This window comes from Hyla sarda, chromosome 4 (genome assembly GCF_029499605.1).
Source record: "Hyla sarda isolate aHylSar1 chromosome 4, aHylSar1.hap1, whole genome shotgun sequence".
Taxonomy (NCBI): Eukaryota; Metazoa; Chordata; class Amphibia; order Anura; family Hylidae; genus Hyla; species Hyla sarda.
In genome coordinates this window covers 239,587,591-239,611,254 of record NC_079192.1, presented here as the reverse complement: position 1 = coordinate 239,611,254, position 23,664 = coordinate 239,587,591, and the positions used below count along the sequence as shown (strand labels likewise).

General features: G+C 44.8%; 1 protein-coding gene and 1 long non-coding RNA gene across 2 annotated transcripts in view; one reads left to right on the top strand and one right to left on the bottom strand.

The window, feature by feature from the left end:
• Positions 1-2,276, bottom strand: part of AASS (aminoadipate-semialdehyde synthase) — a 118,271-nt gene extending 115,995 nt beyond the window's left edge. Inside the window, exon 1 of the mRNA XM_056573796.1 lies at positions 2,130-2,276. The gene's annotated coding sequence lies outside the window, so the exon portion shown is untranslated. The remainder of the gene's footprint in view (positions 1-2,129) is intronic.
• The window catches only part of LOC130369081 (uncharacterized), a 95,245-nt gene continuing 73,761 nt past the window's right edge, over positions 2,181-23,664 (top strand). Inside the window, exons 1-2 of the long non-coding RNA XR_008892662.1 lie at positions 2,181-2,313; positions 9,332-9,419. This is a non-coding gene — a long non-coding RNA (uncharacterized LOC130369081). The remainder of the gene's footprint in view (positions 2,314-9,331; positions 9,420-23,664) is intronic.

The window sequence follows — 23,664 nt, the reverse complement described above, 5'->3', positions numbered from 1 at the left end:
TTTGCAATACAGTTCCCGTATACGTTTTCAATGTCAAAACCGTATGAAACCGTATTGAAAACCGTATGCATTGACTCTCCATTGAAAACTGTACGGAACCGTATTGAAAACCGTATCCCAAAAAATGCATCAGGTTGTGTCCGTTTTGCATCCAGTACGGTTTTGTCAGTTTTTTTTCTCGTACCCAAAGCCATAGCCTATCACGGTTTTTGGTCCGAGTGAAAAACTGTATTAGGCTGCATTCACACGACATTTTGTACATACGGGTGCTGGATCCGGCGGGGGGAGAGGCAAGCCGGGCACTCCCGTACCCCAGCCGCATCAGCCCTGACTCCATTTACTTTAATGACCCGACCGGAGTCAAACGGTGACGCCGCTTGGCTCAGTTTTGACCCGTATGCAGTCCAAAACTGAGCCGACCGGAGTCGCCGTTTACTCCGGTCGGATCATTAAAGTAAATGGAGTCACGGGCTGATCCGGCTGGGGTACGGGAGTGCCCGGTTTGCCCCTCCCCCCGCCGGATCTGGCACCCGTATGTACAAAACGTGGTGTGAATGCAGCCTAAAACCGTATACGTTTTTTATTTTTATTTTTTTAATTTTTTTTAACATGGGAGTCAATGGGTACCGTACAGAACTGTATGTGCGTATGGTTCCATTCAGTTTTCACCATACGGTTTTTGACTTTGCAGTTTCTTTTCTTGGAATTTCAATCAAACAAGTGAAACTTTATTCATAATGGAGTGAAGTTAAGAACGTATACTTTTTTCTTACAAAACAGATGCAACCGGACATCATTTTTTAACCCTTCTATGTTTTTTTTTAACTGTATACGAGTTGAAATTTGTACACGTTTTGATACAGTTTAGTCAGGTTTTGAGGAATCAGTTTTTCCATCAAAAACCTGGTACGGGAACTGTATTGGTGTGCATGCATCCTTAGGCTGGGTTCACACCACGTTTTGTACTTACGGTTCCCGTATACGGCTGGGAGGGGGGGGGGGGCTTAATCGCGGCGCCCGCACTCAGCCGTATAGGGGAACCGTATTTAATGCATGTCTATGAGCCGACCGGAGTGAACCGCAGCCGACCGGTCGACCACGTTTTTGCCTGCGGTCGGGAAACCGCATACGGCCGAAAACACAGTCGACCGGAGGCTGCGGTTCACTCCGGTCGGTTCATAGACATGCATTAAATATGGTTCCCCTATACGGCTGAGTGCGGGCGCCTCGATTAAGCCCCCCCCCCCCCTCCCAGCCGTATACGGGAACCGTAAGTACAAAACGTGGTGTGAACCCAGCCTTAGACAGAAAAAAAACGGCGGTAAAAAAAATTTAAAAAAATAAAAAAGTAGGGTACACTTTGAATGATAACTCTCCCCCTATGTGTAGTGGGGGAAGGGCATGGCCAACGTGACTGGAGCTGCTGCATTTTCCCAGGACAGAATACCAGTCGCAGCATGCCATTCAATGTGGCATTTCATAGAGCTGAGGAGATCACTGTTGGGAAGGGTTTCCCTCACCTGTCACGTGTGTGAGGCTTCAAGGTACTGGCAGGTTCTCTCTAAGGCTATGTTCACACTGATATCATCATAACTTCTGCCTAATAACAGATCCTTCATGATAGAATACAGCCACATTCTGCGCCATTCTCAACTTCAAAAGGAACTAGGACAAAACTAGGACTGTGTTTACTTGTACCTCATGGATTCCCTGTACATCTGAGCACTGGCAGGTCCAGAAAGGTAGAACCCGCAGAGGAACAGCAGAAACCTCCAGGATAAAAATCGTGACGCCAGGGTAAGACTCTAGCCCAGTGGTCTTCAACCCGCAGACCTCCAGATGTTGCAAAACTACAACTCCCAGCATGCCCGGACAGCCAACGGCTGTCCGGGCATGCTGGGAGTTGTAGTTTTGCAGCCTATGCAGTGTGAACCCAGCCTTAGGTAGAACTTTCCATAAACTTTGCTTATGACAAAGACGCTACACATGAACAAGTGCCAGCAGCGCCTGTAATTGCGCACCATACAATAAGGAGCTTGCCAGGCAGGGGAACCGTGAACACACAGTAGGCCTGCGAGCAGTAAACAGGACGTAACTACCTAGACGACGAGGAGGGTGAAGTTACCTACCTGCCAGCACCAATGTGACTTCCACAAAACTACCGGGCGGCCAGAACCACCCGCAGAACACCCCCGGGAGAGAGCTCAAAGGAGAGTAGACAAATTTAGGGAGCCGAGCGACAGTGACGGCTCCACCAATCACAGCTCGCAGAGAGAACACAGCCTTCCTCCTCAGCCAATAGGAAGCGGTTAGGTAAGCGCATCCCTGCAGTGAAGGCCGTCATTGAGGGGAATACGAGCTGTAAATACGATAACCTAAAGTGAACCTAGTTGACCCCGCCCACCGCGTTATACGGCGCTCCAGTCCTCAATACAAGACAGCGGAGCTTGTTATGACAGACGTAACTCCCACTACTTAAAATGGCCATGTGTAATTTTACTCAGGGCTGTAATGTGACTTGCCATAGAGATACATGGAGCTGCTTCCACCTTCAGATTCAGTCATCAATAGAAAGACATTTTTCCAGTGTCCAGGGACAAAAAAAATACAAAGATTGATGACTTTATTGAGAATTTTGTTACTTTATGTGATTATCATAATTTTATAGGTCAGAGTAAATGCTGATAATTATTTTATATTAGTATATTGAGCTATAGACCTATAGGGAGAGATGTATCAAAACCTGTATAGAGGAAGAGTGGAGCAGTTGCCCATAGCAACCAAGCAGATTGCTTCATTTCATGGCTCAAATGTGTCTTTAACCCCTTAAAGGAGTAGTCCAGTGGTGACTCAGTGGTGAGCAACTTATCCCCTATTCTAAGGATAGGGGATAAGTTGCAGATCGTGGGGGTCCGACCGCTGGGGCCCCCTGCGATCTCCTGTACGGAACCCCGACAGCCCGCGGGAAGGGGGCGTGTCGACTTCCGCACGAGGCGGCGGCCGACACGCCCCCTCAATACAACTCTATGGCAGAGCCGAAGCGCTGCCTTCCCCAATCTCCGGCTCTGCCATAGCGATGTATTGAGGGGGCGTGTCGGCCGCCGCTTCGTGCGGGGGTCGACACCCGCTATCTGGGCCGAGAGCCGGGGCCCCGTACAGAGAGATCGCAGGGGGCCCCAGCGGTCGGACCCCCCGCGATCTCAAACTTATCCCCTATCCTTAGGATAGGGGATAAGTTTTTCACCACTGGACTACCCCTTTAAGGACTGAGGGCTTTTCGGTTTTTGCACTTTCGTTTTTTCCTCCTCACCTTTTAAAAATCATAACCCTTTCAATTTTGCACCTAAAAATCCATATGATTGCTTATTTTTTGCGCCACCAATTCTACTTTGCAGTGACATCAGTCATTTTACCCAAAAATCTACAGAGAAATGGGGAAAAAAATCATTGTGCGACGAAATTGAAGAAAAAACGCTATTTTGTAACTTTTGAGGGCTTCTGTTTCTACGCAATGCATTTTTCAGTAAAAATGACACATTTTCTTTATTCTGTAGGTCCATACGATTAAAATGTTACCCTACTTTTATCGGTTTGATTTTGTCGTACTTATGGAAAAAATCATAACTACATGCACGGAAATGTATACGTTTAAAATTGTCATCTTCTGACCCCTATACCTTGTTTATTTTTCTGCGTATGGGGCGGTATGAGGGCTCATTTTTTTTGCGCCGTGATCTGATGTTTTTAGTGGTACCATTTTTGATCACTTTTTGATCGCTTTTTATTAATTTTTTCATGATTTAAAAAGCGACCAAAAAGACGTTATTTTGGGATTTGGAATTTTTTTGCGTGTACGCCATTGACCGTGTGGTTTAATTAATTATATATTTTTATAGTTTGGAAATTTACGCACGCGGCGATACCACATGTTTATTTTTATTTACATGGTGGTTTTTTTATGGGAAAAGGGGGGTAATTTGAACTTTTATTAAGGAAAGGGTTAAATCACCTTTATTCACTTTTTTTTTTACACTTTTTTTGCAGTGTTATAGCTCCCATAGGGACCTATAACACTGCACACACTGATTGCCAGCACTGTTCACTGCAAAGCCATAGCTTTGCAATGATCATCGTTATCGGCGGTCGATTGCTCAAACCTGCATCTCAGGCTTGGAGCAATCAATCGGCGAGGGGACACGCCGGCGGCAGGTAAGAGGACCTACGCTCATGTCCCAGCTGATCGGGACATCGCATTTTCAGTGCAGTAGTCCAGATCAGCCCTGCTGAGCAGCCGGGCAGCTTTCACTTTCGTTTTAGACATGGCGTTCAACTTTGAACGCCGCGTCTAAAGGGTTAATAGCGCACGGCACCGCGAACGCTGCCACGCGCTTTTAGCCCATGCCGGGACCGACCCGATATGACGCGGGGTGACCCCGCGTTATATCGCGGGAGCCAGCCAAGGATGTAAATATACGTCCTTGGTCGTTAAGGGCTTAAAGGAGAACTCCAGAATATAAAAATTGTCCCGCATACTGCCGGCAGTAAAAAAATAAAGATGTACATACCTTCCTCCGCTCCCCCAGGGCCTCCGGTAACCGGCTCCGGTCTCCGCCGCGATCCTCTTCTTGGTTGCAAGTGGTCGGAGAGTCATACTGCGCTCAGTAAATCACCAGCCGCAGTGAAGTCCCAACTCGGCCGGCGATAGGCTGAGCGGCAGTGTGACGTTTTCAGCCCCGGCAGTCGGTGCCGGTGTAGTCAAGGATTTTGTGTCCTGAAGCATTTTCACACTGCCGCTCAGCCTATCGCCGGCCGAGTCGGGACTTCACTGCAGCTGGTGATTGACTGAGCGCAGTATTACTCTCCGACCACCGGCAACCAGGAAGAGCATTGCGGCGGAGACAATTACCGGAGGCCCCGGGGGAGCGGAGGAAGGTATGTACATCTTTATTTTTTACTGCCGGCAGTATGGGGGACAATTTTTATATTCTGGAGTTCTCCTTTAAAACTGAAAGAAGAGATTTGATTGGTTGTTATGGGCAACTGTACCACCCTTCCTCTATACAGGTTTTCATAAATCTTTTTAATATATCGTATAATTGTTAGGAATTATTATGGTTTTCCAATTTGTTTGTTAAATTGTTATGCCTCCGAGGCACGTATACATCTGCAGAATCCAAGCTTATCTGCATTCTGGCTTTTTCTGAAAAAAACAGCAAATCATACTTTTCAATCCAAGCCTAAAGTTGGATACATTTGGAAACTGACCCAAGTGTAGTCACTAGGGGGGAGATTTATCATTAGGCGTCTATTGTAGACACAGATCTATCCCTTTACACTGCTTGTCTAATTTACACTCTTGCTCAAGATTTACTAAAGTTGTGCACTCCTTTGATACATTTTGTGCAAATATACAGGGTGAGCCATTTAAATGGAAACACCTTAATAAAATGGGAATGGTTGGTGATATTAACTTCCTGTTTGTGGCACATTAGTATATGTGAGGGGGGAAACTTTTCAAGATGGGTGGTGACCATGGCGGCCATTTTGAATCCAACTTTTGTTTTTTCAATAGGAAAAGGGTCATGTGACACATCAAAATTATTGGGAATTTCACAAGAAAAACAAGGATGTGCTTGGTTTTAACCTAACTTTATTCTTTCATTAGTTATTTACAAGTTTCTGACCACTTATAAAATGTGTTCAATGTGCTGCCCATTGTGTTGGATTGTCAATGCAACCCTCTTCTCCAACTCTTCACACAATGATAGCAACACCGCAGGAGAAATGCTAGCACAGGCTTCCAGTATCTGTAGTTTCAGGTGCTGCACATCTCGTATCTTCACAGCATAGACAATTGCCTTCAGATGACCCCAAAGAAAAAAGTCTAAGGGGGTCAGATTGGGAGACCTTGGGGGCCATTCAACTGGCCCACGAGGACCAATCCACTTGATGTGTTTCCCTCTTTATGCACCGAAGCTGGCACATTCCCTGAGTTTTTCCAGCAAGATGGTGCACCACCACATTATGGGTGTCAGGACCGAGCATTCCTAGATGAACAGTCTCCTGGAAAGTGGATTGGTCGTCGTGGGCCAGTTGAATGGCCCCCAATGTCTCCCGATCTGACCCCCTTAGACTCTTATCTTTGGGGTTATCTGAAGGCAATTGTCTATGCTGTGAAGATACGAGATGTGCAGCACCTGAAACTACGGATACTGGAAGCCTGTGCTGGCATTTCTCCTGTGGTGTTGCTATCAGTGTGTGAAGAGTGGGAGAAGAGGGTTGCATTGACAATCCAAAACAATGGGCAGCACATTGAACACATTTTATAAGTGGTCAGAAACTTGTAAATAACTCATGGAAGAATAAAGTTACGTTAAAATCAAGGACATCGTTGTTTTTCTTGTGAAATTCCCAATAAGTTTGACATGACCCTCTTCCTATTGAAAAAACAAAAGTTGGATTCAAAATGGCCACCATGGTCACCACCCATCTTGAAAAGTTTCCCACTCACATATACTAATGTACTACAAACAGGAAGTTAATATCACCAACCACTCCCATTTTATTAAGGTGTATCCATATAAATGGCCCACCCTGTAAAAAGGCCCCCCTCGCTCTACCATATGCTCCTTCTCTACCTCACACTTCACAGAGCTGCAGCATTTTCCTGCGGTACACTGCTTACATAGCTAGACGTGCCTGAGCAGCAGTGTGCACAGAAAAAAACTCTGCACAAAAGTAAAGTCATAAATCTTTATAAAGTACACAGAGGGGGAGATTCTCAAAAAAATTTAAAAAATTGTTGATGCTCGCAAAGCTGGAGAAGGCTATAAGAAGATAGCAAAATGTTTTCAGATGTCAATATCCTCTGTTCGGAATGTAATTAAGAAATTGCAGTCATCAGGAACAGTGGAAGTTAAAGCAAGATCTGGAAGACCAAGAAATATATCAGACAGACCAGCTCGCAGGATTGTGAGAAAAACAATTCAAACCCCACGTTTGACAACACAATCCCTCCAGAAAAATCTGGCTGACACTGGAGTTGTGGTACACTATTCCACTATAAAGGGATACTTGTACAAATATGGTCTTCATGGAAGAGTCATCAGAAGAAAACCTCTTCTACGTCCTCACCACAAAAATCTGCGTTTGAACTTTGCAAATGAATATATAGACAAGCCTGATGCATTTTGGAAACAAGTTCTGTGTACCGATGAGGTTAAAATTTAACTTTTTGGCCAGAATAAGCAAAGGTACATTTGGAGAAGAAGGGGAACAGAATTTAATGAAAATAACCTCTGTCCAACTGTGAAGCATGGGAGTGGATCAATAATGCTTTGGGGTTGTATTGCAGCCAGTGGCACAGGGAACATCTCATGAGTAGAAGGAAAAATTGATTCAATAAAATTTCAGCAACTTTTGGATGCTAACTTGATGCCATCTGTGAAAAAGCTGAAGTTAAAGAGAGGATGGCTTGTACAAATGGATAATGATCCTAAACACATCTCGAAATCAAGGGGGTTTACATCAAGAGGCGTAATCTGAAGGTTTTGCCATGGCCTTCACTATCTCCTGACCTCAACATAATTGAAAATCTATGGATAGACCTTAAAAGAGCAGTGCGTGACAGACAGCCCAGAAATCTCAAAGAACTTTTGTAAGGAAGAATGGGCAAAGATACCTCAAACAAGAATTGAAAGACTCTTGGCTGGCTTCAAAAAAGCATTTACAAGCTGTGATACTTGCCAAAGGGGGCAGTACAAGATATTAACTGTGCAGGGTGCCCAAACTTTTGCAGACGCCATTTTTTTGATTTCTGTTATTTTGAAAGTGTAAATGATGGAAATAAAATCTAACTTTTGTTGAGATACTATAAGAATGTCTAATCTGTAATTTGATGCCTTTTGGAGATTTTTCCATCTTTCCTTGGCTTCTTTATGCACATTAATACATTTTTTAACCTGGGGTGCCCAAACTTTTTATCCCCACTGTATATTGTGTCAACAGTTGCATAAAGTGTGTTATAGTCAAGTGTAATGTTATCGAGTCATGTTCCTAAAATAGTCATAAAAGTTTGTCTTCAGAGCGTGTATGGACATTATACAAGAACTCTTTATTTTCATTGGTCATACTAAGGTTCAGCCTGGAAATGGACATTAAGTGCAATGCTCCAGGACTGCATGTAGCCCCTGTGGCCATTTCACTATTCCGTCCTCATGGATTGGGCGTAGAGGGTGACTTTGTTAAAGCGGGGGAGTTTGTGGTGTCCCAGTACGGGATGGTGTGTACTTTCCTTCTGCCCTGTCAGGCAGAGTCCCTACATGTCCACAGGGTCCCCCTTATAGTATCACCATAATGTAACTGTAGTAACCATGGCCTGCACTAAAGTCAGTCTAACTACTGCAAGTCCCAGCAAGCCTGCGAGGTCCCCCTGTGTCACTGGTCACCTCCCTGGGATATTTGGTTGTACTTCAAAGACTATATTACCTGTCTTGCCTCAGTAAAGCTTCTGTTATCCTTAATCTGGCATTGGGGTCTGTAACGGTTTGCTGCTCTCTGTTACATTTCCCTGCTCTCCCCTGCTGTCGGAGGGGCTGGGGTTCGCATTGCAGAACGTGCCCACATTCGAATCCCAGCCCGTCACTCACCTCGGTCCTCTGCTGCCTCCTCTTCTGCCTCTCAAGCGGGAGCTTTAAGATTCAAACGGCCAGTACGCCCATAATTATGTGCAACACCTGTGTCTCCTCTATAAGTTCCTGCTCCTCCCCCACATACCTGCCGGATGTTTGTTGCCTTGTGTCATTGAGAATGCGTTACTGTGTTTTGCCTTGCTTTGTTACTGACCTCTGGCTACGTTCCTGATCTTGCTCCTGTGCCGCCTGCCTACTGACCTCCTGCTTTGTTCCTGACTACGCACCTGTGCTGCCAGCCCTGACCTTCTGCTATCTAGACTACGAGTTGCTGTTTCCCATCTGTACCTTGAATCTCCTCAGCCGCCTGTGTGGTCGAGTCGTGCCAGGGGTAGTGACCTTGGTGCTGCCTGCCGCAGCAAGTCCATCCCACCGCCCTGGCATCATGACAAGAAGTGGTTAATACCATCTGCCCCTTGGGCCATAACATCTGCCCTGCATCTACCCTGCACCTCACACCCCACACCACAATGTGATATACAAGAAAAGAATAAAAAGTATAAGTATGTGTTTGTGGGGATGATGAATAGATATAAGTGTGTAAGAATAAAAATTACTTAGGTGTAATTTTTTGATTATGAAGTTGGAGTGTGAAAAAAATTATGTGGAATAAAATGAAATTTTTTTTTTAATTCTTGCAGTTGCAGAATGATGTTCCACGCTGTCTTCACTAGAAGATCAAATAAAAATAGTAGATGCACATGTCACATACTCTTCGCAGCCCAGAAGGTAAAGAAAGGAGCAAAATATTGCTGCATCAGGAATTCCCTCGCTTAAGCACAGCAATCCTGGGATTTTTCCATTTTCACCAACCCTATGAGGATCTATGTTTTATTCTGGACAACCGCAGGGGCTCCAAGGGGGAGATTTATCAAAACCTGTCTATAAGAAGAGTGGTGCAGTTTCTCATAGCAACCAATCAGATCGCTTCTTTCATTTTTCCAAGGCCTCTTTAAAAATTAAAGAAGCAATCTGATTGATTGCTATGGGCAGCTGCACCACTCTTCCTCTGCACAGGTTTTGATAAATCTCCCCCCAAGTGTTACAATTATAGGTAACTGGCCTAAGGGTTTATGCATATAGGGAGAGATTTATCATTGCTTAAAAGTGGTGTTTTTTGTGTAGGCGCATTAAAAGGCGCAATTGCACAAAATCTGATAGCCGTGCGCCTTTTTTGTACAGCAGTGAACAAAAGCAAGCTTCTTTCAAACCCCATATGTAAGCAAAGAACACAAATTGACTTGCAGTCTTCAGAGATTTATCAACTGCAACACAAAGGCTCATCTCCATCAAAAACAAAGCAATTTAAAGCAAACAATGCAGAATAATCCATTACCCCCTATAGGCTGCCTTTTAAAAAATACTAAGGCTATAGGTTTAGTTCCCCCAACCTAACATTTAGGGGACCATTTAGCTCCCCCAACCTAAAAATGTTAAGTTAAGGGGGCTTGGGTCAAGCTCTTTTGTCCCCACAGCCCTGTATGCTTGCACCATTGCCCATTTTTGTAAGGGCTCATTCACATTACATTTTAGGCATACTTTAGCCAGATCTGGTGGGAGAATGTTAAAGGAAATATGTCACTAAACTCCCCCTCACTAACCAGAGGAACTGGCTGGTAGTGCAGGGGACAATGATCAATATGCTGCCTACCATACCCAGATCCGTCCATCCGTTCGCCCGTTATCTTCATTATTCCTGATATGCAAATTATCTTCTAACTGACATGGACGGGGTCCTCCCCGCTCTGTACAGGACTCCATTGCGCTGAGGCCGCTTCCGGGTGTACACAGGAAATGGCACATGCACAGTGGAGTCCTGTACAGAGAGGGGAGTAGAGGGAGAGGCGGAGGGAGGGGATGAATATTTATGCCGGGCGGTACTGTGGCCGATTGGGGCTGACGTCAAAGTGCCAGATGGAGGCATGTAACCCCGCCCGTGCCAGTTAGAAGATCATTTGCATATCAGGATTAATGAAGATAACGGGCGAACGGCTGGATGGATCCTGGCATGGTAGGCAGCATATTGATCAGCGTCCCCCGCACTACCAGCCAGTACCATCTCATTAGTGCAGGGGGAGTTTAGTGACAGCTTTCCTTTAACCCCTTAAGGACCCGGGGGTTTTCCGTGTTTGCATTTTCGTTTTTTCCTCCTTTTAAAAAATCATAACTCTTTCAATTTTGCACCTAAAAATCCATATGATGGCTTATTTTTTGCGCCACCAATTCTACTTTGTAATGACGCCAGTCATTTCACCCAAAAATCTACGGTGAAATGGAAAAAAAAATAATTGTGAGACAAAATTGAAAAAAAACGCAGTTTTGTAAATTTTGGGGGCTTCCGTTTCTACGTAGTAAATTTTTTGGTAAAAATGACACCTTATCTTTATTCTGTAGGTCCATACGATTAAAATGATACCCTACTTATATAGGTTTGATTTTGTCGTACTTCTGGAAAAAATTATAACTACATGCAGGAAAATTTATACGTTTAAAATTGTCATTTTCTGACCCCTGTAACTTTTTAATTTTTCCGCGTATGGGGCAGTATGAGGGCTCATTTTTTGCGCCGTGATCTGAAGTTTTTAGCGGTACCATTTTTGCATTGATAGGACTTATTAATCATTTATTCATTTTTTCATGCTATAAAAAGTGACCAAAAATGCACTATTTTGGACTTTGGAATTTTTTTGCGCGTACGCCATTGACCGTGCGGTTTAATTAACGATATATTTGATTCAAACTTTTATTAGGGGAGGTGTTAAATGATCTTTATTCACTTTTTTTTTCACAGTGTTATAGCTCCCATAGGGACCTATAACACTGCACACACTGATCTTTCACATTGATCACTGGTTTCTCATAAGAAACCACTGATCGATGATTCTGCTGCTTGACTGCTCATGCCTGGATCTCCCTGAACTAACCGGCATGCTCTCACTTTCACTTTAGACGCGGTGTTCAACTTTGAACGCCGCGTCTAAAGGGTTAATAGCACATGGCACCGCGATCAATGCCGCGCGCTATTAGCCACGGGTCCCGGCCGTTGTTAGAGGCCGGGCCCGACCCGTTATGGATCGGGAACGGACTCATGACGTACTCTGGTGGAAAACTTCTTTTTTTTTAATGAACTGGTGTCAGTAAGTTACCGTATATACTCGAGTATAAGCTGACCCGAATATAAGCCGAGGCCCCTAATTTCACCCCAAAAACCCAGGAAAAGTTATTGACTCGAGTATATAAGCCTAGGGTGGGAAATACATCATACCCCTGTCATCATCCAGACCCCCGTCATTAACGTCCTCATCAACATCACCTGTCATCATTCCCCCTCTTCATCATTACCCTGTCATCATCCCCCCCTTCATCATTACCCTGTCATCATCCCCCCCTTCATCATTACCCTGTCATCATCCCCCCTTCACCATTACCCCGTCATCATCCCCACTTCATCATTACCCTGTCATCATCCCCCCTTCATCATCCCCCCTTCATCATTACCCTGTCATCATCCCCCCCTTCATCATTACCCTGTCATCATCCCCCCCATTCATCATTACCCTGTCATCATTCCCCCCCCCTTCATCACTACCCTGTCATCATCCCACACCACCCCCTTCATCATCACCGCTTGTCAATGTCTGATTTAACAGTGGTCTTCAACCTGCGGACCTCCAGATGTTCCAAAACTACAACTCCCAGCATGCCCGGACAGACATCGGCTGTCCGGGCATGCTGGGAGTTGTAGTTTTGAAACATCTGGAGGTCCGCAGGTTGAAGACCACTGCCTGGGCCTTCGTCATCATCCAGCCCCCCCTCCCCCCTTTAGTTTTGTACTCACCTCCGCTCGGCAGGACGTTCAGGTGAGCTGGTCTGGGCCATCTGTGCTGCAGTTTTTTTTTTTTATCCACAAAAAATGTCCCTGGAGGTAACAGGGCAAATCATAAATTCAACAACCTTTGAGGGGTTACCCCCTCGCGGGGATTAAACCCTTCACTAGAACCCCCCTTAAAAACAATCTTTATTCTTAACTTGTTAAAATATTACCCCTTCACACTATTGTTAAAATTATCAGTGGAGGGTATGGTGTTAGGGAGCTATGATTACTCCTCTCTTTGTATATGGAGCTTGTAATATATAATTCTCCGTGTCAATCTTCTGTTGCTTTGGCGCAGAGTATACCTATGCTCTAAACTATTATTGTCCCTCCACTGTTTAAAACTTACTACCAGCCCACCCCCTGAATAATGACGTTGCCTTGACGACGACGCACAGGGACGTTAATGAGCAACGTCCCTGTGCATCGTCGTCAAGGCAACGTCATTATTCCGGGGCCAGGCGCGATGCGCGGAGAAGAGGCCCACCTGGTGAGGATGGACAGCCCGGAACGACTATCCCTCCCCACCGCACGGTCCTGCACAGATGGCCCGGACCAGCTCACCCGAACGTCCCGCCGAGCGGAGGTGAGTACAAAACTAAAGGGGGAAGGGGGGCTGGATGATGACCAAGGCCTGGGCAGTGGTCTTCAACCTGCGGACCTCCAGATGTTTCAAAACTACAACTCACAGCATGCCCGGACAGCCGATGGCCGTCCGGGCTTGCTGGGAGTTGTAGTTTTGAAACATCTGGAGGTCCGCAGGTTGAAGACCACTGAGGGTGGAGAATTCACTCAAGTATGTTCAGGAATCACATAAAGCCATTCATTGATAAATCTCCCCCATAGGGTTTTGATGGCTCTGTACCATTTCTGTGCATTTAGGATTCACAGACATGCTCTGAGCACATGGCTTTGTAATGTGCATGAGGTCTTAGTTAGGGATAAGCGAATCGAATCTGACAAATCCGAATTCGTTACGAATTTCAGGAAAAATTTGCTTTGCGACTAATGCGAATATCGCCGCGATTTGATCGCACGAATTGCTTAATTAAACTCCATTTGGTGCGGACCAGGCTCCAAGGCATCTAAGATGGTGGCTCCACATGTCAGGACATGGGGCAAGGAATGCTGGGAAGGCGGCAACAAGAGTAGGCAGGATGACCCTGAATCACATGCAGCATGCAGCCTATCAGCAGCCAGCCACCCCTGTGATGTCACAGCCCTATATAATCAGCAGTCATCTTGCGGCCACTCACATCAGCATTCTATTGCTGAGAGAGAGGGACAGAGCCGTGTGTTTTGCACAGAAAAGCATTTTTACAGTAGCGATTCACCTCAAGCCCAAATCCAGCCTAGAAGCACTTATAGGGAAGAGAGAGAGATTGAGAGAGAAAGTGCAATTGTGGTTGTATTACAGCAGCGATTCACCTCAAGCCCAAATCCAGCCTAGAAGCACTAATAGGGAAGAGAGAGAGATTGAGAGAGAAAGTGCAATTGTGGTTGTATTACAGCAGCGATTCACCTCAAGCCCAAATCCAGCCTAGAAGCACTAATAGGGAAGAGAGAGAGATTAAGGGAGAAAGTGCAAATGTGGGTGTATTACAGCAGCGATTCACCTCAAGCCCAAATTCAGCCTAGAAGCACTGAAAGGAAGAGAGAGAGATTGAGAGGGAAAGTGCAATTTTGGGTGTAGTACACAGCAACTGTGTGCTGCAGCACTTGTGTGTACAACAACTGAAAAGCTAATAGTAGCTAGCCAGTTAGGGTGATGTGGTGAGGGTGTGATGCAGGGCAGATGGAATAACCCTAGGGACAGATGGCATTAACCCCTTGTGTTCATGATGCCAGGGCGTGGTTTAACCGCTTCACCACCCGAAGGAAGGCCTCTGGATCCTGGGCTAGGCACGAGGGCAAATAATGACTCCAACGCCAAGTTAAGGAACAATGGCAGCTTTACTGATTCAGACAGATGTAACAGTCTATATAGCTTGGCTGGGCCCAGAGAGGTGACCAGTGACTTCTGAGACCACAGGGCTTGCTGGGACTTATGGTGGACTGGGATAATTTGCTGCAGAGCCATGCTAACTTGAGACCGATTGACTTGGACTGACTTGACTGAGACTGACTATACCTGTTTGTAACTTACCAGGTTTTGACTTGGACCTGGGGGGTAGGGGACTTGTGGATCCATGGCTGCGTGGGAGACTTTAGGCCTCTTCTGGACTCCAGACATATTCTGACAGGATTGACCTTACTGCAACTCAGCTAAGCAGAAAGATCGAGCAGAGGCTCCACCCAGGACTTAAATGGGGAGACTCTGAGGGGTCCCATAGATCACCCTGTAGGTCACATGTCACTGGTACCTTCCTGGGTTACAATCACATGACAACAGACAGGTCTTAACCCCTTAACGACGCAGGACGTATATTTAGGTCCTGCGCCGGCTCCCGCGATATGAAGCGGGATCGCGCCGCGATCCCGCATCATATCTCGTCGGTCCCAGCGCTAATCAACGGCCGGGACCCGCGGCTAATACCACACATCGCCGATCGCGGCGATGTGCAGTATTAACCCTTTAGAAGCGGCGATCAAAGCTGACCGCCGCTTCTAAAGTGAAACTGAAAGTATCCCGGCTGCTCAGTCAGGCTGTTCAGGACCGCCGCGGTGAAATCGCGGCGTCCCGAACAGCTGATCGGACACCGGGAGGGCTCTTACCTGCCTCCTCGGTGTCCGATCGACGAATGACTGCTCCGTGCCTGAGATCCAGGCAGGAGCAGTCAAGCGCCGATAATGCTGATCACAGGCGTGTTAATACACGCCGGTGATCAGGATGAGAGATCAGTGTGTGCAATGTTATAGGTCCCTATGGGACCTATAACACTGCAAAAAAAAGTTTTAAAAAAGTGTTAATAAAGGTCATTTAACCCCTTCCCTAATAAAAGTTTGAATCACCCCCCTTTTCCCATAAAAAAATAAAACAGTGTAAAAAAATAAAAAAATAAACATATGTGGTATCGCTGCGTGCGTAAATGTCCGAACTATAAAAATATATAATTAATTAAGCCGTACGGTCAATGGCGTACGCGCAAAAAAATTCCAAAGTCCAAAAAAGCGTATTTTGGTAACTTTTTATAACATTAAAAAATGAATAAAAAGTGATCAAAAAGTCAGATCAAAACAAAAATCATACCGATAAAAACTTCAGATCACGGCGCAAAAAATGAGTCCTCATACCGCCCCGTACATGGAAAAATAAAAAAGTTATAGGGGTCAGAAGATGACATTTTTAAACGTATAAATTTTCCTGCATGTAGTTATGATTTTTTCCAGAAGTGCGACAAAATCAAACCTATATAAGTAGGGTATCATTTTAACCATATGGACCTACAGAATAATGATAAGGTGTCATTTTTACCGAAATATGCACTGCGTAGAAACGGAAGCCCCCAAAAGTTACAAAATGGCGTTTTTTTTCTCGATTTTGTCGCACAATGATTTTTTTTTCCGTTTCGCCGTGCATTTTTGGGTAAAATGACTAATGTCACTGCAAAGCAGAATTGGCGACGCAAAAAATAAGCCATAATATGGATTTTTAGGTGGAAAATTGAAAGGGTTATGATTTTTAAAAGGTAAGGAGGAAAAAACGAAAGTGCAAAAACGGAAAAACCCTGAGTCCTTAAGGGGTTAAAGGCATAACACATTTTATATGCAGTATTCACAGAAGCTTATCGGTACAGCTCACCCTCCTGTCTAGACTGTGACACGGAGGAGACCGGACCCAGGTCTCCTGGGGTAAATGGACAAAGAATGCAGAGTTCAGCGCAGTATCAAAGCAATGCGTAAAGTTTATTCAGCAATCAGCCAACATGGAGAACAGGTGACGCGTTTCGGCCACAGTAAGTAGCCTTAGTCATACAATGAACAGACATTTGTGATTGTATTTATAGGGGAGGAGGTTGGGTCACCACCCAGAACGACATCTTAGGTGGTTAACCCCATCCCCTCCTGCCTTTAAAATGAAGATAAGAAATCGCAATGAACCGTGCATATAGTGTGAACATACCGTATTTATCAGGGTATACCACGCACCGGCCTATAACACGCACCCTCATTTTACCAAGGATATTTGGGTAAAAAAAGTTTTTTACCCAAATATCCATGGTAAAATGAGGGTGCGTGTGTGCGCGTGTATACCCCGATATACCCCCAGGAAAGGCAGGGGGAGAGAGGCCGTCGCTGCCCGCTTCTCTCCCCCTGCCTTTCCTGGGGTCTAGAGCGCTGCTGTCGTCCCTTCTCACCCCCTGGCTATCGGCACCGCTGCCCGTTCTGTCCCCCTGACTATCGGTGCCGGCGCCGATAGCCAGGGGGAGAGAAGCGGCGCCGACAGCCAGGGGGAGAGAAGGGGCAGCGGCACCCATTGCCGGCGCCGCTGCCCCGTTGCCTCCCCCCATCCCCGGTGGCATAATTACCTGAGTCGGGTCCGCGCTGCTGCAGGCCTCCGGCGTGCGTCCCCTGCGTCGTTGCTATGCACAGCGCGGCGTACTGACGTCATGCGCCGCGCCGTTCAACGCATAGCAACGACGCCGGGGACGCACGCCGGAGGCCTGCAGCAGCGCGGACCCGACTCAGGTAATTATGCCACCGGGGATGGGGGGAGGCAACGGGGCAGCGGCGCCGGCAATGGGTGCCGCTGCCCCTTCTCTCCCCCTGGCTATCGGCGTCGGCAATGGGGCGCCGGCACCGATAGTCAGGGGGACAGAACGGGCAGCGGCGCCGATAGCCAGGGGGTGAGAAGGGCCGACAGCAGCGCTCTAGACCCCAGGAAAGGCAGGGGGAGAGAAGCGGGCAGCGACGGCCTCTCTCCCCCTGCCTTTCCTGGGGGTGTATCGGCGTATAACACGCACACAGACTTTAGGCTAAAAATTTTGCCTAAAATACGGTACTTGTATATAAAAATTACATTTAAAAACACATATATGGATTTTATCTCTCTGTCTTCTAACAGTTTACGATCTGAGTGCACATAATTTAGTTTAATTTCATGGGAGACATTGTCGTATATGAATAATACTAATTTGTTATATCATATTATATAGAAAAAGAGGTTCGAATGTACTCGATATGTTGAACAGATTTATGATGTTACAACACTATTACAAAAGAGAAAAATGTTCAAATATACTGTGCATATCGGACAATTTTTCTACAGTATTTAACCTCTTCAGGACGTGGGGCGTATGCATACGCCCTGCATCCTGAGCCCTGCATACGCCCGTGGGAATTCCAGTCCCCGTCGCTAGCCGGTTGGGGACCGGACCGGGAGGCCTGCTGAAATCATTCAACAGGCCTCCCGGCGCATCACCGAGGGCCCCATGTCGGCGATCGCAGAAAATCGCATGTCAATTCAGACATGCGATTTTCTGCTATTCCTGGCTGATCGGGTCTCTGGTGACCCGATCACCCGGAAAATAGGGATGATCGGAGCTGTCAGTGACAGCCCCCATCATCCTGAGGGATAGGAGCAAGGTCGCAGTGCTGTGATCTCCTCCTATCCCCTACCATTAGTCAGAACTGAATTCTGATCAAATGCAGCGCAGGACAGTGGGTTGCCATGGAAGCCCCCGTTCTGCCCACCCCTGGATGCCTGGCAGAAGGGGGGGACCGCCGATCGCCGCTGGAGACTGTGGAGATCACGGCTCAGGTAGGGAAGCGACGGTGGGGGGGGGGAGGAAAGTTGCAGTAAAGCGATCTTTACTGTTGCAACCACTAGGAAGGCCGAACTGCAACTCCCAGCATGCCCAGACAGCCAAAGGCTATCTGGGCATGCTGGGAGTTGTAGTTTTGCAACATCTGGAGGGTCACAGCTTGGAGACCATTGTTAGGGTGGAGCCCAAGTGGTAGCCCTCGAGATGTTGCCAAACTACAACTCTCAGCATGCCTAGACTGCCCAGGCATGCTGGGAGTTGTAGTTCTGTAACATCTGTCCCTTCAGATTTTGCAATTTTCATGAAATTTTTGAAAATTGCTGCTCTACTTTGAAGCCCTGAAATTTTTTCAAAAAGTAAAAATATGTCCATTTTATGATGCCAACATAAAGTGGACATATTGTATTTGTGAATAAAAATAAAACTTATTTGGAATATCCATTTTCCTTCAAAGTTAGAAAAATGAAAAATTTTAAAAATTTTCATGAAATTTGGGGATTTTTCACTAAAAAAAGATGCAAGTAACGACAAAAATTCACCACCAAAATAAAGTAGAATATGTCACGAAAAAACAATTTCAGAATCAAAATATTCGGTAAAAGAGTTTTAGAGTTATTAATGCGAAAGTGACGGTGGTCAGAATTGCAAAAAAGGGCTCAGTCCTTAAGGTGAAAAAGGGCTGCGTCCTTAAGGGGTTAAACCAAATCAAATCAAAAAAGAAAAAAACACCCTGTGTCAAATCAATACAGAAGCCATGCAATCTCAAATGCATATGTATAATACCAGAAACACTGTGTATTTAAGGGGCTTGTGGTTGGTACAAACAATGCAAGTAATATAATATATGATCATTATTTTGATAATCCATAATTTATATGTAATAATTAATAATGCAGAATTACATCCTGTCTATGATTTAATCCATTTGGGTATCTCGTTTGTAACTGTATTATCCAGTAAACTTCCCTATCTAATAATTTTTGATTAAGACTGCATCCTCTAATAGGAATTGAAATTCTTTCAATTTCTTGGAGGCTCAAGGAGGAAAAATCTCCTCCATGTTTTTCAACACAGTGTCTGGTAGCCATAGATACATGTTTTGATGAGAAATGTGAAATATCGGACAAATGTTTTCTTATGCGAACTTTGAGAGGATTGGTGGTGCATCCTACGTTCTGCACTTGACATGTCTCGCATGTCAAGAGATATATTACATTTGTGGTATTACAATTTATGTATTCTTTAATATTGTATTGTTGTTTAGTTGTAGATGAAGAAAACGTTTTACTATTCCTCATTAAACCACAACAAATACATTTAGTGTGTCCGCATCTGTAATTTCCCTTGACATCAAGCCATGTCGCTTGGTTTTTACTACTATTTCTAGACCCAAAGAGGCTGGGTGAAATAGACTGACCAATAGTTTTCGCTCTTCTGGACACACATTTATATCCTGATTCAAATGCTTTCAAATATTGACTGTCATTGGCTATCATGGGAATGTATTTATCTATTATTTTGCATACTTCTCTAAAGTTTTGACTGTACGGGGTAGAAAATATCAGAGGTATAGTAGTATTATTCTTTATTACCGTATTTTTACGAACACTACCAAAAATTAACTCCTTCCTATCCTATTTTTTTAACAATATTTTTTGCTCTCTCAAGAGTCCATGTTTGATAACCTCTTTGTGACAATCTGTTAGTGATATCATCTGCTTCCTTTTCAAATGATATATCTGTTGAACAATTTTGTTTGGCTCTAATCATTTCTCCATCTGGGAGATTTTTTTAATGACATGGGGCGGATGACATGACTCAGCTTGTAATATCGAATTGGTCGATAATTCCTTGTGATACGTGGAAGTAAGAATATTTGCTTGCTCTACATTTCCCTTTAATTTTAAGTCCAAAAAATTCATTTTTTCAGGATGGCTATATACCGTAAATTTGAGATTGCATGGGTTACTGTTAAAATAAATCTCAAACTGCTGCATGGTTGGCATAGATGACCCCCCGATAAACAGGAGGTCGTCTATGTACCAACCATACCATACAATGTTGTAAATGTTGTTGTATGTAAACAGAAAATCTTTCCCCCACCAACTCATATATATCTTTGCTAACGATAGTGAAAATTTTGCATCCATTGATGCTCCGGTGACTTGCAGAAAAAACGTACTGTCAAACATTAAAAAAAAAATTGTGTTTTAATAAATATTCTACCACCAAAATAATATATTCCAGCAAGTCACTGGAGTATGGGGCATAGGTGGATAAGAACCATATAAGGGCAAAAATAGCCTTTTCATGAGGGATTGCCAAATATAATGCAGTAACATCAGCCGTGATCCATTTCATGCTGGGCTTCCATGTGCTGTTGTCCATGGCAACCAGAACATCTCTGGTGTCTTGTAGAAATCCCGGCATGAGAGGGACCGGGGCTGCAATCTGGAATCAACCCATTAACAAGATAGTCCTTTGGACAGTACCTTAAAGGGGTATTCCAGGCAAAAACTTTTTTTTTTTATATATATATATATATATATATATATATATATATCAACTGGCTCCGGAAAGTTAAACAGATTAGTAAATTACTTCTATTAAAAAATCTTAATCCTTCCAATAGTTATTAGCTTCTGAAGTTTTCTGTCTAACTGCTCAATGATGATGTCTCGTCCCGGGAGCTGTGCATGATGGGAGAATATCCCCATAGGAACTGCACAGCTCCCGGGACGTGACATCATCATTGAGCAGTTAGACAGAAAACAACAACTCAACTTTAGAAGCTAATAACTATTGAAAGGATTAAGATTTTCAACATATCGAGTACATTCGAACCCCTTTTTCTATATAATATGATATAAAAAATTAGTATTATTCATATACAACAATTTCTCCCATGAAATTAAACGTTGTTATTTGCACTCAGATCATAAACTATTATGCACGGTTCATTGCAATTCTTTATCTTCATTTTAAAGGCAGGAGGGGATGGGGTTAACCACCTAAGACGTCGTTCTGGGTGGTGACCCCACCTCCTTCCCTATAAATACAAATCACAAATGTCTGTTCATTGTATGACTGAGGCTACTTACTGTGGCTGAAACGCGTCATCTGTTCTCCATGTTGGCTGATTGCTGAATAAACTTTACGCATTGTTTTGATACTGCGCTGGACTCTGCCTTCTTTGTGCATTTTATATGCAATGCACTATACAACACAGGCACTTTAGAATATACATTGGGTTTCATATACAGGGGGGCCCAGGGGTCACTGTATGGAGTCTGACAGACAGGGCAGCTAGGGTACAGGGGTGCAACTCCTGTACTGGGCCACCACAAACTCCCCCTCTTAACAACAGCCATCCTCGATGCCCATTCCTGGAGAGCGGACAACAGAAAGCGGCCACTGGGGCCTGGAGAAAACAGAAGCAGTTCCTGTGGTATTTGCAAATGTCCTTCTCAGGGCTCAGGGGAAGAGTCTATGTTGGATTGATGGTAATGTCCTTACATGCTCTATTATTGACAAGGGTATTTGAATTGGGATCATGACATATGTGGAATTTTTAAGTCTCATAACCGCATACTTGAGCACATACTTAATTCGGATCGGGCTGCCAGAGGCTTTCTACTCGAATGCCTTAGCTGCTGGGGCCCTTCAGCAATAGCTACTTCTCCCCAGAACATTATTTAAACAGATAGAAATTTTTCTGACCATAGAACAATTTTACCTATATAAATGGTAGCTCTGTCACTGTAGTTGTTTATCTAGGCTTCCAGGAGAACTCTCTGGCCAGTAGAGCACACTGTATACGATGGACAGGAAAATGGTTAGACAAAAGACATTACTGACTATTATGGACTGGGTAATATACATTGGTTAGCTACAGTTCTGACTAGACATGGCATTTGTCTAGTTTATATACTAACACAATGCATATATATGTTTATATACTAACACAATGTACAACACTGACTTAGCTATACATGAACTGACATTAGCATTACTTATGCTATACTGACTATCATACAAAGGTACTATCACTCTCAGTACCTTGCTGGTAACTGTCCCTGTGTTGACCTTTGGGAGCTGTGCAGCACCACCTCTGGAGAATCAGGAACCCTTGGAGCTTCTGGAGCTTCAGCCGGATCTTCTTCAACGAACTCAGGAGCTGGAATTGGTTCAGAACTCGCTGGACTCCGGATTGCTGGCATTTGCACTGGAGACATTGAAGATAGCGGAGATATTGTTGGCACTCTGGAGACAGGCATATACACTGGAGCCAATGGAGACAGCGCAGGGACTGGCATGTTAATAAATGTTGGTTGGGTTAGTTCGTGGGTCGGAGGCAGACAGAAGAATGCTGGCTGACTTGGGGATAACAAAGAGAAATCCATGGATGGGTGGATCAGGAACACACTCCCTCGCCGGTCTGACATCTGGAGGAGGCAGTGCTGGGAGCAGTGGTAAATCTTCTTTAAGACAGATCATAAAGCGATTTTGGTGGACGACTTGTGGCTCATACCCAGACTTCTGAACTTCGTACACATCAGATTCGGGATAAGGTATAGCAGTCACCGTATAGGGTTCTGTCTGCCAGATGGAATCTAATTTGTTAGTCCTCGGAAACCTTTGTATCCAGACTTTATCACCCACCTGGATTTGTTTGGCGGAGGCATGGCGGTTGTAGTCTTCTTGTTGTCTTTGTTAGGCCTCGCCCATTTTCCTACTGACAATATCCTTGGCCTCTTGAATCCTTCTCTGATGGTCAGAAATCCACTCCAGGGACGCTTGTGGAGAATTGTTGATCGGGGCCTGCAACCCAAATGTCCGAGCTTTCGGCAGTTGCCCATGTCGTCCCATCATCAAGAAGAAGGGGGTGTATCCAGTAGTAACAGGGGCATTCTTCTTGCCTGGACATAGAGGCTGTTCTCAACATATGGATGAAGACTTGGTTGATACGTTCACAGAGCCTGTTCCCCTGAGCAGGGCTGCCATCAGAAATGTTGGGGCCCCTTACACAGCTCAAGTCCTGACCCCCCCCCCCCCCCTATGGCCTGCCCTGACTCCACTCATATACCCAAGACTCCACCCCAGACCTAAATTAATATATTAATGCTATATTCAAATAGTTTGGACACGTGTGATCAATGAGGCGCTACCACAAATGTATATGTTTAATTTTATTTGAAAAAGGGGAAAAGGGGGATGATTCAAACTTTTATTAGGGAAGGGGCTTTTTCACATCAATAACTTTTTTTTTTTACACATTTTTTTCAGAATAATTTTATCCTATAGGATATGATTTAGTCACAGTGGTAATGATTAGCCTCCTGGAGCCAATTTCCCACATTTAGGCGTCTAAAGGGTTAATCGCCCGATCAGCGAT